Genomic DNA, 22077 nt, shown 5'->3' on the forward strand with positions numbered 1-22077 from the left:
CATTATATACATGACACATGTGGTGACTAAAGTCGGGTCGGCTCGAGGAGTGCCCGCAAGTGATTCTGATGAGGGGGCTGAAAGGACAGGTGGCTCCACCCCGGTAGAGGTGGGCCTGGGTTCCTGAGGGCCCCCGACTGTTACTTTATGGCGAAGCGACAGGGCAGGTTGAGACCGCCTAGGTGAGAGGTGGGCCTGGCCCTGGTCGGCGTTCGCAGATACTTAACACGCTTAACGAGATCTGGGGATTTGATCTGAGTCTGGCCATTTGGTCTATACGCACTAACCATCTACGCGGGAGTAGTTATGGGTATCCCGACGTCGTGGTATCAGCCGAAGCTCTTTTGACGTCAGCAACTGAGTGGCGCGTGCCGCATTGGACCGTAAGCTCGCGCTTGTATTAAGGGGGCTAGGCACGTTGCGGCCGCGTACGCAACGTGCAGGTGTGCATAGGGCGATGGGCCCAGACCCCTGCGCGCATAGAATTAGACCGGCGTGCTGACCTCTTTGTTGAGCCTAGGTGGGGCTGCGACGTGTTGATCTTACGAGGCCGGGCATGACCCAGAAAAGTGTGTCCGGCCAAATGGGATCGAGCGTGTTGGGTTATGTGGTGCACCCCTGCAGGGAAGTTTATCTATTCGAATAGCCGTGTCCCTCGGTAAAAGGACGACCCGGAGTTGTACCTTGACCTTATGACAACTAGAACTGGATACTGAATAAAATACACCCTTCCAAGTGCCAGATACAACCCGGTGATCGCTCTCTAACAGGGCGACGAGGAGGGGATCGCCGGGTAGGGTTATGCTATGCGATGCTACTTGGAGGACTTCAATCTACTCTCTTCTACATGCTGCAAGATGGAGATGGCCAGAAGCGTAGTCTTCGACAGGATTAGCTATCCCCCTCTTATTCTGGCATTCTGCAGTTCAGTCCACTGATATGGCCCTTTACACATATACCCATGCATATGTAGTGTAGCTCCTTGCTTGCGAGTACTTTGGATGAGTACTCACGGTTGCTTTTCTCCCTCTTTTCCCTTTTCTATACCTGATTGTCGCAACCAGATACTGGAGTACAGGAGCTAGAGATCCCGAGGATGATTCTACATGGAGTTCGGCTTCGAGGAGTAGTTAGGAGGTCCCAGGCAGGAGGCCTTGCCTTTTCGATCGTTGCTACTTTTGTGCTAGCCTTCTTAAGGCAAACTTGTTTAACTTATGTCTGTACTCAGATATTGTTGCTTCCGCTGACTCGTCTATGATCGAGCACTTGTATTCGAGCCCTCGAGGCCCCTGGCTTGTATTATAATGCTTGTATGGCTTATTTATGTTTTAGAGTTGTGTTGTGATATCTTCCCGTGAGTCCCTGACCTTGATCGTACACATTTGCGTGCATGATTAGTGTACGGTCAAATCGGGGGCATCACAAGTTGGTATCAGAGCCGATTGCCTGTAGGAATCCCCTTTTCCACACTCCTTGGCCGAAGTCGTGTCTAGACATTACAAAACTTTTACTAACATGGCTGTGTGTCTTACGGGCCCACGTCGCCATTGGGTGGTACTAGGATCTTTTACTCCTCAACCTATACTCTGGGACTCTGACATCTCTTCTATTCGGGTTAAATGAATTTTGCTAAATCTAACATTAGGATCTCGTTATCACTTTTACCCGGAGAGCCCCTTATTACTGATGATCGTCTGCTGCACGTGAAGACCCTGAAGATACTCTCCGCTGTTAGCCCGAGAACTTGTGTTCATCGCTTTTGCAATTCCCTTTGATCGAAAAACTCCTATAGATAACCACGTATACCCGCCATTCATACAATGTTTCCCAGTTGATCTTGTTATTACAAGATACCCCGAAATTCTCTCTGTTGTTCCGAGAATCCTTTGAGATTACTACCTTGCTGTTCTTTGTCACCTGAATACCCCTACGGATAATTCTCGCACTTACCGAGTATCCGGTCATCCCCAGTTGATTCAAGTATTTCACAATAGTCTTCAAAATACTATTCGATCTTCCGAGAATCCTCAAGAGCCTATTGCTCTTGAAATTCTTGTTTGCTTGCATTATGGTTAATCCCATAAGTCTCGTAATCTTATTGGCATCTCTTGTCATTATCATTTTGAGTCCGTTGATTCAATTTGTTGCGAATGCTCGCAATCCTCAATCATATCCTAGAATTCGTCCTTCCGGCTCAGACGTTGTTTTAAACATGAGCTGGATCTCGGCCTATCAAATTGCCATCGATTGTACCCCTAAGCCTACTCAACTTATCCATCCTTGATCAGAGCGTTGCTTCTGACCCCCTGATTTGGAAATCATAATTCTTTTGCATTTGAACTTTGAGTTAGTCAGTTGTTTCTATAATCAGATCTCCTTGCATTCTTCTTCCTCTGGTTGAGTACCGATGCTCACATCAGATCCCTTGTGGACCATCGGTTCCTTTGTTGGATTTTATCCGACAATGTCCTTCCTATTGAATAACCTTGTGAGTCTTTCCATTGGTATATAATGCCTTTGGTAAATTGTATCCTCTGCTTGATAACCATACTCTACTTTTGAGCTGGTGATTTTACTCTTGAAGTTTGAGGTATATGTTTCTAAGATGCCCCGATGGATTGAACCTATACCTTCCCTAAAAACCGTATGAACCCAAAGGTTTTCACAAGCCATACCCTTCTGGTATTTTACCAGATAATTTTCTACCATACAACTTCATCGAAAGCGAGAAGTAAATGAAAGGTTATGCATTGGAGAAGTGGGAGTCGACCTTGAACTTTGCGTTCATGCCCATGGACATGATGTAGATCTTATCATTAAAGCTTTTCTTAAATTAATTATTCCTTTGGTATAAGTTCATCTTATATCTGGGATCTGGCCTTTTTCAATCATGGTTTTGACCATGTTCTCCTTTAAATACCATTTCTCGTGCAAGTTTAAGCACTTGTCTTCTGCAGAGTAATACCCCCGTCCTACCTCTACTTTGATCTACCGCCGAGCATTACACCCTGGTATCTCAAGAATACCACGGAACTACATAACTTCTTATGAGTTCTTCGTCAACTATTATTCTCGCCAATTCCAATTTCCCTCGGGTTCTAAATTATTAGTCACTCGAGAACACCGTTAAGTGAATCGGTTCCGCACTCCGATTCAATAACTCTAAGTAATTTTCGTTGCTTATGATTTAATAACCCTTCAAGTCATTCCTAACCCGATCGGCTATATCATTATCATGCAACTTTTTAACTGTGCTATCTGGTCCTTCTTTCCGAAGCACGATTTTCGACGATGAGCTAAGCTTACTCCGACTTTCCTCGTCATATCATTTCGCCTTGAACAACAAGCTTGATTCCGAGTTTGTGTCGTACCCAGGGTTCCAATAACCTTTCGCTTCATCATTCCTTTGACTTGATGTCATCGCCGAGTGATTGCATCTTCATGGAATCTCTCGACAAATGTGTCGTGATCATCATGAGCATTCTGAGTCCTTCCGGAACATCGATTGAATTCATGATGAGGAAGACCATCCTTTCCCTTGATGATTTGTGTTATCATCGGCCACTTTACTGCCCCCCTCCAACACAAACTTGTTCGTGTTATGTGTTATACCTTGAGATCCTTGCTATCCAGCATTTGTTCCCCTTTACTTTGGAGTATTACCAAATTTTATATCAAGAATGTCGTGAGAATTTCACCACCTCTTTAGAATTCTTGAGATAGTAATACATCTTGCCGTCTACATTCAGTTCTTGGTCCCCATGTTCATTTTAACCAAAGTACCCACAAATGAACTGTGATGTGTAAAATTCAAAACTTCCAGCAACCCTATTACTTGTAAGTTAATGAACGATAGTTCATTCCTTGTGTATTGGTTATCGAATCACCATTCTAACCTTGATCATGCTACCTAAGCCCATATTCGGGTGCACCTTTCAACCAATGTTTAATTGAGTTTGTTTTCCTCGAGCATACCTCACTATATCATTTGATCTGACAAATGTTATCTCCTTGTTCACATAAGTGTGGAAATCCCTCCTTTTGGAAATCTCGAGGAATTGTCGCTGAGTCCATCAGCCACCCCCTCATCCTCTCCTTGGTTTAATGATGAACTCTTGTTTCGGAACTTGCTTTCATAGTTCATTTCCCGAGAATCTTGCAATGTCATCCCATCAATTTGTGTTGCACCTTTCTTCTCAGACATCCTGAGTCTGAGGTATCCTGACACCAATCAGATCTGAACCTCGGTCAGATATGATGGTTGGAACATATTTCCAAGAGTTATACATTGGTCTTTATATGACCCGGTAGGGTGATGTCACGCCTAGCACAACTGGCCGGAGGACCTATTGTTATAGTTCTTCCTTTCAGCAAGGTTATCCATTCTTCCATGAGGAAATTGTAAGACTTATTCCATAAGTTGTTCCTGATGGATCCTTTGTGAATCCATGGCCTGATCTTACCTATTGATCATGTCAATGCTATCTCGAAACATGTCTATGGTACTCTGATTTTCAACAGGAACATTTGAAGCCCAAAGCTAATTGCTTCCTGCACAATTATCCAAACACCGTTGTATGGGTAATGTCATGAAATTTCCTTCCCCTTACCTAAAGAGTTTTCTACGTTATATCCCGTCATGGATATCATGCTCTGCTTACCCTTGGGAAGAATATACCCTTGAAATATGTGTTTTAACACATTTTCCTTTCCATTCTTCTGTTTAATCTGATAATCATATTTTCCTTTCCATTGGTTGGTTTAACGTTTCTTGTGATCTATATGATCTAAGCAGTAATATTTTTCTGCTTATCTAAACACCTTGATGTACGACCGTATCAGTAAGACCCTGTTGCATTTGTTGATAGCATTCCGGTAACCACCGATGGATGAGAACTTTGCCTATTGGTCCGCCTCGTTCAACGAGCAGGAAAATGGTTCTCTTCGTCCCTCGCCCTTGGTACCGATGATGTTGCTGACATATAACTGACAGCCTACCCTCTGACATGACTTGCTATCATGATCGTGCAAGATGTCACCGCCCTTCCTACTTTAACCACATGGTGGGCCCATAACCCACAGTTCCACAGGATCGAAACCTGACTCTCCTGTGCACCCAATGTTCCCAAATTTATTCATCGCGCGTGGCCTCGTATGTAATTCACGGACCACCGTCCTACTGATCTATACTGGCATCAGACATAATACTTATTCCGATTGCTTTGAACCCCTTTCACACTTTGTTTCAGGCTTCGAACGATTGCCTACCCGTTTGAAACTTCTCATGGTACTTTCTTACTTGCTCTCGGCTTTTCTTAAGGTTTAGTTCGAGAGATACTTTCCGCCACCTTCCCCGATGATATTGACTAGATAGTAAACCCTGCAGAAGTCCGTTCTTCCAGAATACCCCCTTACTCTGTCGTAAGTACGATGTAGTTCCCGAAGAAAGGACGACAACTTTATCATAACGACCTGAAGCAGAGAAATGAAGACATCAACGTAGTGGATAGACCTCTTCGAGAAGAGCAACCAACACCGAGAAGACCCATTAGAATTTCGTAACCAAATCCCTTCCCCCTTGCTCCCGCTCCTAAATCTCGGGACGAGATTTCTTGTAGTGGAGGAGATTTGTAACACCCCGAGAATCATGCTACAGTAGCTCTCTGTGATTAAGCTAATCATGTTGCTAAGCAGGGCTTGATCACATTGGATCACATTTCCTTTCAAACTCCTAACTCAAACTTCAATTAAATTTAAAGTGGAAAATAAAAGTTGTCAAAATTGAAAACTAAAATGTTCATTAAATGACAAATAATTCTGAAGCAATTATAAAATTGTAACTAAACTTAAATGGATTAGTTAAGTGACCCTAACAACCTCAAACTTTGGCGAGCAACAACATTTAATAACCTTTTAATTAATCTAAATTCAATATGAATTAGTATTTCACCCAAACTAGTTTTTGGTGCAAGGATCTGATGCACTGCAACTTATAAGCTAGCTCCCATATTTTATAAATACCATTTAGGTGCTAAACATTTTTGCAAACAAAAAAAATAATAAAGAAAAGAAAAGGAACCCCCCCCCCCTCACTGGACCAGGCGGCCCAGCTCACAGGCCCACCTGGCCCAGCTGGCCAACTACCAGCCCACAGCCCCTCCCTGGGTCGCCTCCCCCCTGTTCCCCCGACCGGGGAAGCAACAGGGGCCCGTCCCCGCCCGACCACCTCGCCGGCGCCGACGCCGGGAAGGGATAAGGCCGCCCCGTCGCCTTGGCCTCCACCCATCTCTCCCACTTGCCCCCCTCTCGCCCGCCTCTGCGCCTCCCAGATCCACACGCTCCCCCCCTCTGTCTCGCTCACCCGCCTCACCCGAGCGCCATCGCCGACGTGCCGCCGTCGTTCCCGCAGCCACCGACCATCGTTCGCCACTCCGACAAGTACGGGAGCTCCGTCGTGGTTCGCCTCTTCTTCCTCGACACTGGATCGGGACCGGGAGCGCCACCGCCGTCGCATTTTTCCAATTCCCCATCTACGGCCACCGCGCGACCTCGCCGTCGACCTGCTCCACCGGTTCTCCCCGCGCCCGCTGCCGAGACCCTACGCTCTCAGAGTGAGCTCCACCTCCTCCTCCTCCCCTCCTAGCTCACGACATCCCATAGCTCGCTCCCCCGTCACGCTCACCCTCCCGCCGCCCTGCTGCGTCACCGCCGTGGCCACGGCTGCCATGGCCCCCGTCCGAGCCCTCCGCCGTGCTCCTGGTGTTCCCAGGAGCCCGGCGAGCCCTTCCTCTCGCCCTCTTGTGCCCCCTAGCCCATTCCCGACGTGGCCCCGAACGCCGTCGCCGCCCATGCTCGCTGCCGATGGGTATTCCGGCCGTCCCCGGGCGAGCCACCACCACCATCCGACACGGCGCCGTGCGCGTGTTCGAACGGTGCCAACCGCACGCGAAACGGCTGCCCCTAGCACGATTCCGGCGAGGTCCCGAGCGCCTCCGCCATTGATTTGGTCGCCGGAGCCACTCCGGCGCCGGCCGCCGACGTGGCTGGCCTGGGGCCACCCCAGAGCCACTGCCAGTGGGCCCCGTGGGTCCCAGTTAACTGGGTTGACCCAGTTAACTGCTGACCAGGCAGCCCAGTGCCACTGACACGTGGGCCCCGCCGCCTATATTAATTAATTAAAATGTTTTAATAATTAAAACCTAATTAGTTACTAATCAGAGACTGACATGTGGGACCCAATAACTATTTAACCTCAGATTAGTTTAATTTAAACTCTGTTAATTAGCACTGGCTGACATGTGGGTCCCACTGGACCCCCCTGTCTGGTTTGACTGGTCAGCCGACCTGTTGACCTGCTGATGTCAGCGTTACCTCATGCTGACGTCATAATTCATTTTTGCTAAATTCAAATAATTCCAGAAATTCAAATAATCTTTGAAAATTCATATCTTTTAAACCGTAACTCGGATGAAAATGTTTTCTACATGAAAGTTGCTCAGAACGACGAAACGAATCCGGATACGCAGTCTGTTCGTCCACCCCACCTCCCTAACCTATCGAACTCGCAACTTTCCCCCTCCGGTCCGTCTGTCCGAAACACGAAACATCGGGAATACCTTCCCGGATGTCCCCCCCTTCGCCGGTACCACCTACTGTCGCGTTAGGACACACCTCGCACTGCTCATTGTCATGTCACGCATCGTCATGTTTATATTGCATTGTATTTACTGTTACTTCCCCCTCTTCTCTCCGGTAGACTACGAGACCGACGCTGCTGCTACCTAGTTCGACTACGGAGTTGACGACCCCTCCTCCTTGCCAGAGCAACCAGGCAAGCCCCCCCTTGATCACCAGATATCGCCTATTCCTTCTCTATACTGCTTGCATTAGAGTAGTGTAGCATGTTACTGCTTTCGGTTAATCCTATACTGATGCATAGCCTGTCATTGTTGCTACAGTTGTTACCCTTACCTGCTATCCTACTGCTTAATATAGGATGCTAGTGTTCCATCAGTGGCCCTACACTCTTGTCCGTCTGCCATGCTATATTACTGGGCCGTGATCACTTCGGGAGGTGATCACGGATATATACTATATACATTATATACATGACACATGTGGTGACTAAAGTCGGGTCGGCTCGAGGAGTACCCGCAAGTGATTCTGATGAGGGGGCTGAAAGGACAGGTGCCTCCACCCCGGTAGAGTTGGGCCTGGGTTCCTGACGGCCCCCGACTATTACTTTATGGCGAAGCGACAGGGCAGGTTGAGACCGCCTAGGTGAGAGGTGGGCCTGGCCCTGGTTGGCGTTCGCATATACTTAACACGCTTAACGAGATCTGGGTATTTGATCTGAGTCTGGCCATTTGGTCTATACACACCAACCATCTACGCGGGAGTAGTTATGGGTATCCCGACGTCGTGGTATCAGCTGAAGCTCTTTTGACGTCAGCAACTGAGTGGCGCGCGCCGCATTGGACCGTAAGCTCGCGCTTGTATTAAGGGGGCTAGGTCTGCTTCCGGCCGCGTACGCAATGTGCAGGTGTGCATAGGGCAATAGGCCCAGACCCCTGCGCGCATAGGATTAGACCGGCGTGCTGACCTCTCTGTTGAGCCTAGGTGGGGCTGCGACGTGTTGATCTTACGAGGCCGGGCATGACCCAGAAAAGTGTGTCCGGCCAAATGGGATCGAGCGTGTTGGGTTATGTGGTGCACCCCTGCAGGGAAGTTTATCTATTCGAATAGCCGTGTCCCTCGGTAAAAGGACGACTCGGAGTTGTACCTTGACCTTATGACAACTAGAACTGGATACTGAATAAAATACACCCTTCCAAGTGCCAGATACAACCCGGTGATCGCTCTCTAACAGGGCGACGAGGAGGGGATCGCCGGGTAGGGTTATGTTATGCGATGCTACTTGGAGGACTTCAATCTACTCTCTTCTACATGCTGCAAGATGGAGATGGCCAGAAGCGTAGTCTTCGACAGGATTAGCTATCCCCCTCTTATTCTGGCATTCTGCAGTTCAGTCCACTGATATGGCCCTTTACACATATACCCATGCATATGTAGTGTAGCTCCTTGCTTGCGAGTACTTTGGATGAGTACTCACGGTTGCTTTTCTCCCTCTTTTCCCTTTTCTATACCTGATTGTCGCAACCAGATACTGGAGTACAGGAGCTAGAGATCCCGAGGATGATTCTACATGGAGTTCGGCTTCGAGGAGTAGTTAGGAGGTCCCAGGCAGGAGGCCTTGCCTTTTCGATCGTTGCTACTTTTGTGCTAGCCTTCTTAAGGCAAACTTGTTTAACTTATGTCTGTACTCAGATATTGTTGCTTCCGCTGACTCGTCTATGATCGAGCACTTGTATTCGAGCCCTCGAGGCCCCTGGCTTGTATTATAATGCTTGTATGGCTTATTTATGTTTTAGAGTTGTGTTGTGATATCTTCCCGTGAGTCCCTGACCTTGATCCTACACATTTGCGTGCATGATTAGTGTACGGTCAAATCGGGGGCGTCACAGAGAGTCAAAACATTAAGCTTTACAACAGTATTTCCCCCAGAAGGGTCATAATTTCATAGCATGAAATTGTCCTAAAATGGGCAGCACAGTTGATGACCTGCAAGTGCACATGGCTGTTTTAGCACTTTCATGATAAGTGAAGTGACGAACCCACAAGGAGCAACTAGGAAGGAAATAGAAACCCTGTAACTACGCTATCACTTACGCAGTTATTTACACACCCAAACCGTAGTTTGGAAATAGCCTATTATAATAAGTTGCTAGGAAGACAAATAAAAATAGTGTTTACTAAACAACAAACAGGAAATAAAAGACAGAAAAATAAAGAGACTAAACTAAGGGAAACGGTGCCTGACTTTATGTTTTGTGTATTTTATTTGAATCAAATTGTCAGGTATAGCCTTTACCATGCCTAGTTTGCACGTTCATGGGTTGCTATTTGGAAACAAAAAGTTTTCTGTTATTGCTTGAATACTCCTGAAAAGTCAGAATGCGATAAAATTTTAGAATTTTGACACAGTAAGTTATGATAAATTTTCTATAGTGTGGTAAATTTTCAGAGTATTTTGAGTTAAATAAATATGGATTCTTATTCATTCTTTACAAACTATTCTGTTTAGACATATTACTATTATATTTGCAGTGCTCGCATATGTTTGCTTGTTTAATGTTTCCATCGATGGATAGAAGTATTAAATATGCAGAGGCATTTAGTATGCAATGTTTAATTATAATTTTAGTAATTTGCTACAGTAGAGAATGCAAAGGTTTTGAATCGATTTATACAAACTCATCTCATGAGTTCTTCTCAAGTATAAGGGAAACTATTGTATAAGAGGAACTAAGGAGACACAAGAGTTCAAGCATGGGGATCCCCGAGGCTCCCCAAGTTAATATTTAAAGAAGTCTGAAGCACCTATGCTTGGGGATGCCTTGGTAGGCATCCCACCTCTCTTCGTCAACAACTATTGGCTAGTATCGATTGACCATAAGTTTTTATTTGTTCACATAATATGTGTTATTTTTGGAGTGTCCTTCTATTTTTTGTTTTGTTCACTGTTTGAATAAAATACTTAGATATGAAAGTTTTAAATTGGAGGGAGTGCTCACATAGCTACTTATTTACTTAACTACTCTTTGTTCTTCAATTATATCTTTTCGAGTAGTTTGTCATTTACTCTTGTGCTGCACTTATATTCTAAGAGTAAAGTTTTGACTGAATTTAATATCATAAATCTGAAATTATACATGTTTCATTTGCTTGTCCCATGGGGAATAATGACTTCATATATATGAAGTACAGTGGTAAAATTTATTGGAAGTTAACAAACACATCATTGATCACTTGGACAATTCATGAAGGAATATTGAATGAAGAGAGATTTCACATATAAATATACTATCTTCGACATCTCCTATAATTCTGAGCCCCCATTAATTGTGAGCCCCGCATATAAATATTGGAAGTTAACAAACACAACATTGGTCACTTGGACAATTCATGAAGGAATATTGAATGATATGAAGATGGTCCAAAACGGAGGTCAGAGGAAAAAGCTATGACAATTTCACAGATGCTCGTGTTGGCATCAGACTAGCACACATGCCCGTGCGTTGCAACGGGAAATATAAATAACACCTCCATAGCCTAATATAAGCATGGCTCAAGACACACACATGTACGAACCAATCTATGGTTGGATGGATAGGAGGACAGTGGTATCCCCAGCCCACCAGAGTTCAAGTCCTAGACTTGACATTGGTGCTCGCATTTTCTGGATTTATTTTAGTGCACCGACCTCGTCGAGACGGCTCAGCGTGCGAGCCCTGCCCAGGCCGTCGTTTATTCCGGCGATGAGTCATCAACCGGAGAAACCGAGTCGTCATATCAGCTTCAAGATGGCTGGATGGGGGGCTGTTCCGATGGCGACAGTATTCCGGACCCCTCTGATCTGCCAAACCGGGTTGGAATCTTCATGGCTGGTACACAATCGGCACTCCACTCTTCGACCGCGCCGGCAGTAATCTCCGAATCGGTAGCGGCGACGGCGGCCGGGGCAGGAGGCCCAGTGCGGCCGCCGGCTCAAGTTTTATCTGATCTATTTGATACGTTGGCAACACTGACGGCAGAGGCTAACCCGGCAGATCAGGATGCACACAAAGCGGAAATCACGAAAGTAAGGGATCAGATTGTTCAGGCCAAGGCCGATTTGGCAACTGAGGATACCAGGATGGCCGCGGAGCGGGCCGCTTTAGAAGCGCAGGCTTACCGGATTATGCTGGATCAGAATGCATCACATGAAGTCCTAAAGAGAAGGCACCAGTCTCGCCTGCCTCTAGTCAAATGCCCGTGCATTACCATCCCTGTTACCACTTATTTTCTTTGTCCTCATTGTCTCTCACGATGTCCACTACACGGGAACGTTCCACCTAACTTGGAACCAATAAAGAATTGCATCGTCTACATGTATAGACCAGCGAACGGTCGTGTTTGAGATCCCGGCCACATCTGCACAATCTAATGCTTGCGCCTTGTATTTGTGTATCCAGATTTTACATCGTAGTAGTTCAGTTCCAGTCCGTAAAGGACACAAACAAACACCAAATTCAACTTTAGTTTAAAATGATCAACACCTTTTTTTTGTAGGTTAAAACGATCAACACCAAAGAACAGTGGAGGTTGCAGTTTGATTGCTATCACGGTCTACTATTTTTGCCTCATCTCCTAAACGGGCTGGTGGGTCTGATTTGTTGGACCGGGTTGCACAGACGGGTCGGGAGGGCGCTGTTTTTTTATTGGTGGAACGTAACACGGATGAACGGGGCAGATGCCTGGTGGCCTAGGATAGACGATCGGTAGAATAGCCTAACTAAGTATGGAGAAACGACATGGACATACCAAATGGGAGGTGAAATAATATTATACCTCCATTTATACAAAATATAGCATATATGCCCGTGGGTTACACCGGTAAAAAATGACTTAAATTTAGTGAGGATTGTATGCGCAGACATACAATTCAATGTGTTATAAAATTGGTGCAAATTTAGTAAGGATCATAAGTGGAAGTAAAACATGTCATGTTGTCCGCTGCAACAGAAAAAAAATGACGTGAATTTAGTGAGGATTGCATGTAGGAAAAAATCGTGTTTGAGATCCCGGCTACATCTGCACAATCTAATGCTTGCGCCTTGTATTTGTGTATCCAGATTTTACATCGTAGTAGTTCAGTTCCAGTCCGTAAAGGACACAAACAAACACCAAATTCAACTTTAGTTTAAAATGATCAACACCTTTTTTTTGTGGGTTAAAACGATCAACACCAAAGAACAGTGGAGGTTGTAGTTTGATTGCTATCACGGTCTACTATTTTTGCCTCATCTCCTAAACGGGCTGGTGGGTCTGATTTGTTGGACCGGGCTGCACAGACGGGTCGGGAGGGCGCTGTTTTTTTATTGGTGGAACGTAACACGGATGAACGGGGCAGATGCCTGGTGGCCTAGGATAGACGATCGGTAGAATAGCCTAACTAAGTATGGAGAAACGACATGGACATACCAAATGGGAGGCGAAATAATATTATACCTCCATTTATACAAAATATAGCATATATGCCCGTGGGTTACACCAGTAAAAAATGACTTAAATTTAGTGAGGATTGTATGCGCAGACATACCATTCAATGTGTTATAAAATTGGTGCAAATTTAGTAAGGATCATAAGTGGAAGTAAAACATGTCATGTTGTCCGCTGCAACAGAAAAAAAATGACGCATCATTTTTATATTCATATAAGATATGAATGAGGCCAGTACGCCTGCCATTGTTTCAGGCCAACAAAGAATATATGGCGCCCACAAATCCCGCATGTCCTATTTTGGTAGGATCCTCCCTCAATCCTATTTCCTTCCTCTCTCTTTCCTTTCTTCTTTATTTCTCACGCAATCAGTGTCTATTTCCTTTCTTTTTCTTTTTCCTTATATCAAGCATGTCATGAATCTCATTTGCCAGCCGGTTACTTTCCAATTAATTACCCTCTATTTCCGTTCTCTCTCTTTCCATGGGCCTTCCTTCTTTGTTTCTCAATGAGATATTCATGCCTTATTCTTTGCTTAATTTCCGAAGCAGCTCCGTGATGCCTGATAACCTACGAACGTATATAAATTGGTAAAAATTAATGCAAAATAGCAAGGTGGGACTATTTCATAAGTAAACAAATATGAAAAAGCCTTCGGCCTGTTCCTTGTCCGCCCCGTGGGCCGCGGCAGCCGTCTCGGCCCAGCACTCCCGTGCCCATCAAGCGTGCCCCAGTACGCCTTGCTTTATGTTAAAGAGCCAGACACCGCCGTTGTAATACCCACAAGCCTGGGTTGATTGGTCTGCTACGTTAGCATCTACACAGCAGACCAGAGTTCGAATCCCATTGTCCACGTTCCAATTTCATTTATTTTTCTTCTTCTCGCGTTCAACTGAAGCTGGGCCAACGACCCAGCCTGCATGCATGGGCACGTATATAGATTAGTACCACCTTGGGTAAACCTCGTGTATAAAGCTGGGCCAACGACCCAGCCTGACCCAGCCTGCAGGCCCAAGTCGGTAGGCCCAGCCTGCAGGCTCGTGTATATGTTTTAAATTCAAACTGAAAGCGTAAAATCACATGAAGAAGCGCAAAACATGCACGTGCGTTGCAACGGAAGAAAAATAATATCACACATCCCTGACGTGCATGCCCTAAGACCTCAAGAATGTGCACCTCCCTATTTCAGCACCACCGCATTTTAAAAGTAATAGGTGGCTCAGTTATATTGGGTCAGATTCTAACTGATTAATTAGGGAGCACAGAGCCCCCGCACGATAGGTCGGCCCATTCCTGAGGGAGCACAGAGCCTGGCGGCGCTAGCAGGGGAGGAAGGAGCAGTCGAGCGACGTCGCCATTACACATGCACCAACACCAACATCGCGCTTCACCGCACTCTTTGAAGACCTTCACCTAAATCGGGGCCGGGAGTAGAGGATGGAGAGAATGGTGGATAAATCTAGATGTTGATGCGTGAATCCTTTGTTTGATCATCAGCTCTCTTTTCATACAGTAGGGGAGTGTCACAAAAACCAGCCATCTGCCATGACATGATTCATTGTTAAGCGTGTTGTTACTGCCTCCTCTGCCCGCCACTTCGGCTAGACCACCCATTACACACGCACCAACACCAACGTCGTTAGCGCGCTTCAACACACTCTTTGAAGACCTTCACCTCAATCGGGGCCGGGAGTAGAGGATGGTGGATAAATCGTTAGGGGATGAATCTAGATGTTGATGCATGACTCCTTTGTTCGATCGACAGCTCCAACACCGGCTATGCCAAGACTTCCAGTTTTCCACCAATAAATTCGTGAAAATATCCTAGACGTAGACTTCAAGTTTTCCACCCACGAATTTGTATACGGCATGCCTAACATATTTAGCCCAAATCAGCTTTAAAAAAAAGTAGAGTGATCCAACGCATGCTAGTTTTCTGTTTGTTTATGCAGCTACTTTTTTCTACGGAAGAAACGCACGCGAGAAACAGGCCGGCACGAGTTGGGCCAAGACGTCCCAGCAGGCCCATTCCCAGCGTCTGTAACCTAACCCCGCAAGCGGGCCGACCATCGCTCGACTGCTCCTTCCTCCCCTGCTAGCACCGCCAGGCTCTGTGATCCTGACTGCTCCCGTCGCACGTGCAGCCGTCGCCCCCGCGTCCATCTAGGTCCTCCCTCTGTTCTGCCTTGACAGGAACGGCGCAGCCATGGCCGGCGCCTGCCCTCAGTCCGCCGCTGGAGTCCGGTCGACCTCCTCCACCCCTCGCCTCGCACCTGTCCTCGCCGGGGGACACCCCCTCCTGCGGTCCTGCCTCACACCCCAAGGGCGCCCCTGATGCTCCTGTTTCTCCGGCTACCGGCCCCTGCTCTGCTCTGGGCAATCATCATTGTTCCGGTCAATCTCATGGAGCTCCTGTTGCTTGGCTTGTTGACAGCCAATCTGCAAAAGTATATAAATCGGTGGATTTTGTTGTATGGGGGCACGGTGGGACTATTCGATACGTGCGGACGGGACAGCGAGGGAGTCGGACTTCTGGAGCTAAACGTTTTTCTGGATTGCGGGTAAATTCTAAAAAACCACAGAGACCTTCGTGTAAAAAAGGTGTGACGGTGAACCCGACAAAGTCAATCCGTGCTTTATTATTATTAAGGAGAGATTATAAAATGGCATGATACTCAATTAATATGCCACATGTGGAGAACATTTCAACATGAAGTTGTGCATCTCGTTGAAATGGTTGATTTTGATATAAAAATAATCTAAATCCGAGGTCATATGCAACCTGTGGAATCAAAACAATGTTAGAAACAGAAACTGCAGAGTCAGTTCGGACCGACCGAGTTGGTTTGATTCGGTGAGACCGGGTTGACTCAGTAATTCCGAGTGAAACCAGTCAGAAATTTCAAGTGAGATATAGAAGATTACAGAAAGTTGGCCACGTCCACTCGGTCAGACTAAGCAAAACCACTTGGTGGCTCCGAGTTGATCTGGAAAACTGCCAAAGTTTCCTATCCGAGTTAGGTTAGGGTTTTTGGCATTTTGGATGGAACTTTTAGTCCTTTTTTGTATGGGAAGTCCAACCTCTCTTCTTTTTTCTTTTTCATCTACTTTTTATCCCTATCCCTTGTATCTTTCTTCTCGTTCTTTGTCCATTCTTCATGGTTGAGGGTGATGTCCTGCAAGTGCACAGGACTGGCTGGTGTAGCACTTTTCGTTCTGATAAGTAGAGTGTCGAACCCACAGGGAGCTTATAGGAAGGCACCACAAACACCGCAACTACATTTCAACTTTCATGCAGCCATGTACGCACCCAAATCAGAGTTTGAAAATAGTCTAATCTATAAGTTGCTAGTGAAACTGGAACAAAAAGGGTAATCAACTAAACTACTAACAAGATTAAAACCAGTAAATAAAAGATGCTAAGTTAGTAAAAATGGTGCTTGAGTAATAAAGCGTTCTCGAGGGTTCTGGAATCACTACCACATATATGAACTATTAAATCCTCTATTCACTGGTCAAATGAATAAGTGGGTGGTGCCGGGTACAGTCCACGTTCTACTTGAAGTAGACGTCGTGCCACACATGCCACCATCATATACAGTCTCCCCCATAGGGTTACAACTCATGATAATTAAGGGTTACACCATGAACGCGACCTCTCTATGGGTTCTCCGTAACACGCCTATCAATTGTGATGGCGAGGAATCAAAGGCTTTTACTGTCACCTCGAATTATCCTCTACGACCTAAGTGGCAATAGTACGAGCGAGGCCCCCTATCAACACTCGTGAGAACACTAAATCGAATCATAACATAACCGTGCATATGCATGAATTACTTCCTAGTATGGTTGACGGCACACATCTTCTCAACCAGAAGGGTGTAGGTTCGATTCCAGCCGACTGCAGAGTGTTCATTTTTTTAATATTTCCTTTGAAGAAGGATAAAAAAATGTGGTTCTGGTGAAACAGCGACACTTATTTAAATTAAAAATAATTTGATATTTTTGGAAGATATTTCATTTTCTCTGAAATTTCCGAAAACCGACCGGGTTCAGAATATCTCGTTCGAAAAAAAACCTGCGACTGTACAGCAGCCACCAACGACGAGATGCTGGGATGGACCTAACTAGGCGCCCGCCTATATAAGCATTAGGCCCGGTATGTGTGGTAAAGCTATCAAGCAAGCAAGCCAGCATGAGTATTTTATCAATTTAACGGATTGATATGGTATGTCGTATATATAATTTGATTTATTAGGTTCATTAATGGGCTCAATGATGTACAGTTCATAACCGAGGATAAGAACTATAGCTAGCTAGCAATAATACATGCTCACGTACCGCAATTATGTTTCTTCAATGATCATGATTGAGATGGAGATTATTTAGGACTAGTTTATATTCAGTTTGTTCATAAGAGTGAACAATTACATTACTCCATAGTTTCTTCCCAGCGTAATTCCAAGTTTAACAATGGTTGCTGCCAGTTGCCTGCCCTTCCAGTACCATAAAGGATTGCCTCTCAGTGCAGCCGCACACACCGCCCATGAGAGCGATGCGACAGCTATGGCAAGGTTCACCGCGGCACATCCAGTGCTCGTGCAGGCGAAGTACGGAGTTTTTGCCAGGACACGCAGAGCACACGAAGAAAGAAGAGGCAATGGCCTGTGGTTAGATTAGCACGACCAGCAACCATTGCTCAAAATTGCAATGGTGCAAAAAAGATTAGGTGGTATATATGCTGGCATGTTTGATAGACACGACTTCATCATTTTAACAGATTGATACGGTTGTATATGTAATTTATTAGATTCCTTAATGATTTAACCCTTAAAATTGCCAAACACGCTGTCAAAACTGTGTTAGGAAGGATTTTCTTGACGTGCCAAGGCTAGTTCTGTACTTTTCTTTAAATACAGTACATACACAAGCGCTCATACATACGCGCATATACTCACCCCTATGAACGCACACTTGCACACCCTACCCCTATGAGCACCTCTGAGAGACTGAGCTAACATATCATCTTGAGATTTATGAATTCACTATAGACGCCTCGTCGTCGATGGGAACGTCTCCTCCCACTGATAGCGCATCACCGAAATTCTGAAATTAATCCAGGAATAATGCGAGTACCAGTACTAGTTGTGTAGAAGAATATAATGGAAAAGGTCATACTGGTTGAATGGTCAAGTAAACATTCAAAAACGTCATCCTTTTAATACTCGAACAAAGGACAGTTATGTACTAGTTATGTTTAGAAGAATAGCTTTATAATACTGAAACGACATGCAACTGGCAGCAACCATTGCTATAAATTGCAAAAAAGATTCGGTGGTGTACATACTGTCATGTTTGGTTCGCATGAGGGTTTTATCAATTTACCGGAATGATATGGTACGTTGTACTCCTAGATATAATCTTATTTATTAGGATAGTTAATTTGCTCAGTGATGTACACTTGATAACCGAAGATAAGTATGTACTCGTAGCAGCTAGCTAGCAATGATTCGGTCGTAACACATGCTCGCTTACCGGCCGCCATGCATGTATCTTCTCCGATGGACAGAAGTTCAAATATGACTTGGTGTCTTACACTCAAATTAGTTTCTGAAACGCATTATCCATGGAAAGATTCTTTCGCACAAATGACTAGCACATCAGCTGATCGATGTTAGGTATGAGCAAACAAGTATATTATAGTAACATAAACTCACATTTAGTGCAAGTTGTGCAATGCGAAAAGGACACACCACTATTTAAGAAATAATAATAGACCACTAGCAGGACAGTTGGTCTATACCTTGTTCTAATGTGCCATGTTGCGTAAAAAGGAAAAGCCAATAAATTATTCTGACTGTTCGACATTACGGTGAATTTTCATTTGCTGAAGTTCGTCTTCAGTTCGTTCTATTATTGAAGTCTTTGTCGGGATCAGACATGCACCCGCGACTTCCTGCTTCGAGCATGCCCTTCCTACTTACAACCAGGTCACTATATAAGCAGGTTATTAACACGTGTGCATACATTTTTTTATCCCACTGGCGGTCTTATCCCAGCGGCAGGGACGGCGAGGGGGTTCGACGGGGACGCGCCCCTGTTCGGGCGCGGTCGAAGGAATAGGGTGCGTGGGAAGAAGACGACAAGGGGGGAACGAGGAAGTGGGCCGGCTCAGGTGTGCCGCAGCCCAGGTGGGCAGGGGCTTTGGCCTGTTTACTTTATTTTATTTTTTTGCTTTTATTTTCTTTTAAACTTTTCTGTTTTCTTTATTTTAGCTAGCAAATTAGTTTTACAAAAATATAACCCTTGCTCCTAAATTAGCTTAAAAACATAGGACACTGCTACAAAAAGTTTGGTGACTAAAAAAACTAGTTTAATATTTATTTATTATTTAAAAGCATTTAAATAATTGTTTTTTCCATTGTTGTATTCATTTTAGAGTATTTACACATTTCATAAAAATGTGGGTTCTTCACCATAATTACCTACGCATTATTTGGCACCTCTAAAACATTTTAGTTTTAATATTTGAAAACCTTTATCGTTTGACTTGATGTTGAATTTGAATTTGAATCGGTTTCGAATCAACGCGAGTTTATCAACAGTAACCGAGGTGACGTGGCATCATTCACAAAGGTTCACTGTAGCTTAATTATCTGGGCGTTACAATGTACTAGCTAGCTAACACAATATGAAACCCCTAAACCCCTCCTTAAAAAAAACAAAAACCCTAGGGCCTGGCAGCTACTGACGCGCGGCTGCCTTTTAGTCCCGGTCGGTGTTACCAACCGGGACTAAAGGTCCTCCTGCCCGGGCGCCGCACAACGGTGACATGGAGTCCCTTTAGTCCCGGTTTGTAACACGATCGGGACTAAAAGTGGTGGACATTAGTCCAGATCGTTTTGTCCCGGTGGCAGAACGGAGACTAAAGGCCCTCTGAAACCGGGACTAGTGCCCTGTTCTCTACTAGTGATTAACTAACTAGCAATGATGCATGCTCGCGTACCGCAATCATGTTTCTTATCTGATGGGCAGAAGTTTCAGTACAACTTGGTGTCTCACACTCCATCATTTTAGCAGATTGATACGGTTGTATATACCCCCGCAAAAAAAAGATACGGTTGTATATACGCTGGTTTGTTTGATAGACACGACCTTATCATTTTAACAGATTGATACGGTTGTATATGTAATTTATAGATTCCTTAATGATTTAACCCCTAAGCGCTTTCCCTAAAGCTGCCAAACACGATGTCAAAATTGTGTAGGAATGATTTTTCTTGACGTGCCAAGGCTAGTTCTGTACTAGTTGTGTAGAAGAATATAATGGAAAAGGTCATACTGTTTGAATGGTCAAGTAAACATTCAAAAACATCATCCTTCTAATACTCGAACAAAAGACAGTTCCGTACTCTAGTGTAAAAGACGCTCTTATATTCTCGGACGGAGCGAGTAGTTATGTTTAGAAGAACAACTTTATAATATATACCGAAACGTCTGGCAACTGGTAGCCACCCTTGTGCGCTAAAAATTGCAATGGTGCAAAAATGATTAGGTGGTATACATACTGTCATGTTTGGTTTGCATGAGTATTTTATCAATTTAACAGATTGGGTGAAGCATGGTGCAAAAATGATTGGGTGAAGCATGCAGCCACTGTAAGTAATACTTCAATACGTCTGAAGCCACCATTTTGACAACATCTGTCGCTACTCATATCCACTTGATGAAGGGGTGCCGAAAGTCCGAGCCGAATACCAAACATACCTTGCACCATAGCATAACATCTAAAACCAGAGGCCCCAACCAAGCCACATTGCCGGGTCCGGGGCACACACCGGTCCAGCACACTCTCAGAGGACGCCGCACTCATACTAGCAAACTAGCCATGATTCGGTCATACCACATGCTCGCTTACCGGCCGCCGAGAGCATGTTTTTTCTCCGATGGACAGAAGTTCAAATATGACTTGGTGTCTCAGACTCAAATTAATTTCTGAAACGCATTATCCATGGAAAGATTCTTTCGCACAAATGACTAGCACAACAGTTTGATCGATGTTAGGCATGGACAAACATGTGTATTGTAGTAACTTTTACTCACCTTTAGTGCAAGTTGTGCAATGCAAAAAGGACACAACACTATTCAAGAAATAATAGTAGACCGCTAGCAGAACAGTTGGTGTATACTTTGTTCTAGTGTGCCATGTTGCGAAAAAAAGAATTTAAGAAATAATAATAGACCACTAGCAGAACAGTTGGTCTATACTTTGTTCTAATGTGCCATGTTCCATAGAAAAGAAAATCCAATAAATCATTCTGACTGCTTGACATTACGGTGAACTATCATTTGCTGAAGTTCGCCTTCAGTTGGTTCTATTATTGAAGTCTTTGTTTGGATCAGACATACACCCATGACAGACAAGTTTTTTTCTGTTACCGATTTTTCTCGGCTCGGGCGGAAAGACCGGTTTCGGAAAATCTGAGAATTTTCGGTTTTATTTCCTCAGATTTTTTCTTAAAAAAATTGAATTAGAAAAAATTTAGCGTCAAAATATATCTAATTTAACTCTGCATATGCATGAATTGCTTGCTAGTATGGTTGATGGCACATATCTTCTCAAGCAGAAGGGCGTAGGTTCGATTCCAGCCGAGTGCATTCATTTTTTTTTATATTTCCTTTGAACTAGGACAAGAAAATGTAATTCTGGTGAAACAGCGACACTTATTTAAATTAAAAATAATTTGATATTTTCGGATGATATTTCATTTTCTCCGAAATTTCCGAAAACCGGCCGGTTTACGAAAATCTCGTTCGAAAAAAACCTGCGACTGTACAGCAGTCACCAACGACGAGATGCTACGATGGACCTAGCTAGGCGCTCGCATATATAAGCATTAGGCCCGGTATGTGCGGCAAAGCTATCAAGCAAGCAAGCCAGCATGAGTATTTTATCAATTTAACGGATTGATATGG

Source organism: Aegilops tauschii, chromosome 4 (assembly GCF_002575655.3).
Source record: "Aegilops tauschii subsp. strangulata cultivar AL8/78 chromosome 4, Aet v6.0, whole genome shotgun sequence".
NCBI lineage: Eukaryota > Viridiplantae > Streptophyta > Magnoliopsida > Poales > Poaceae > Aegilops > Aegilops tauschii.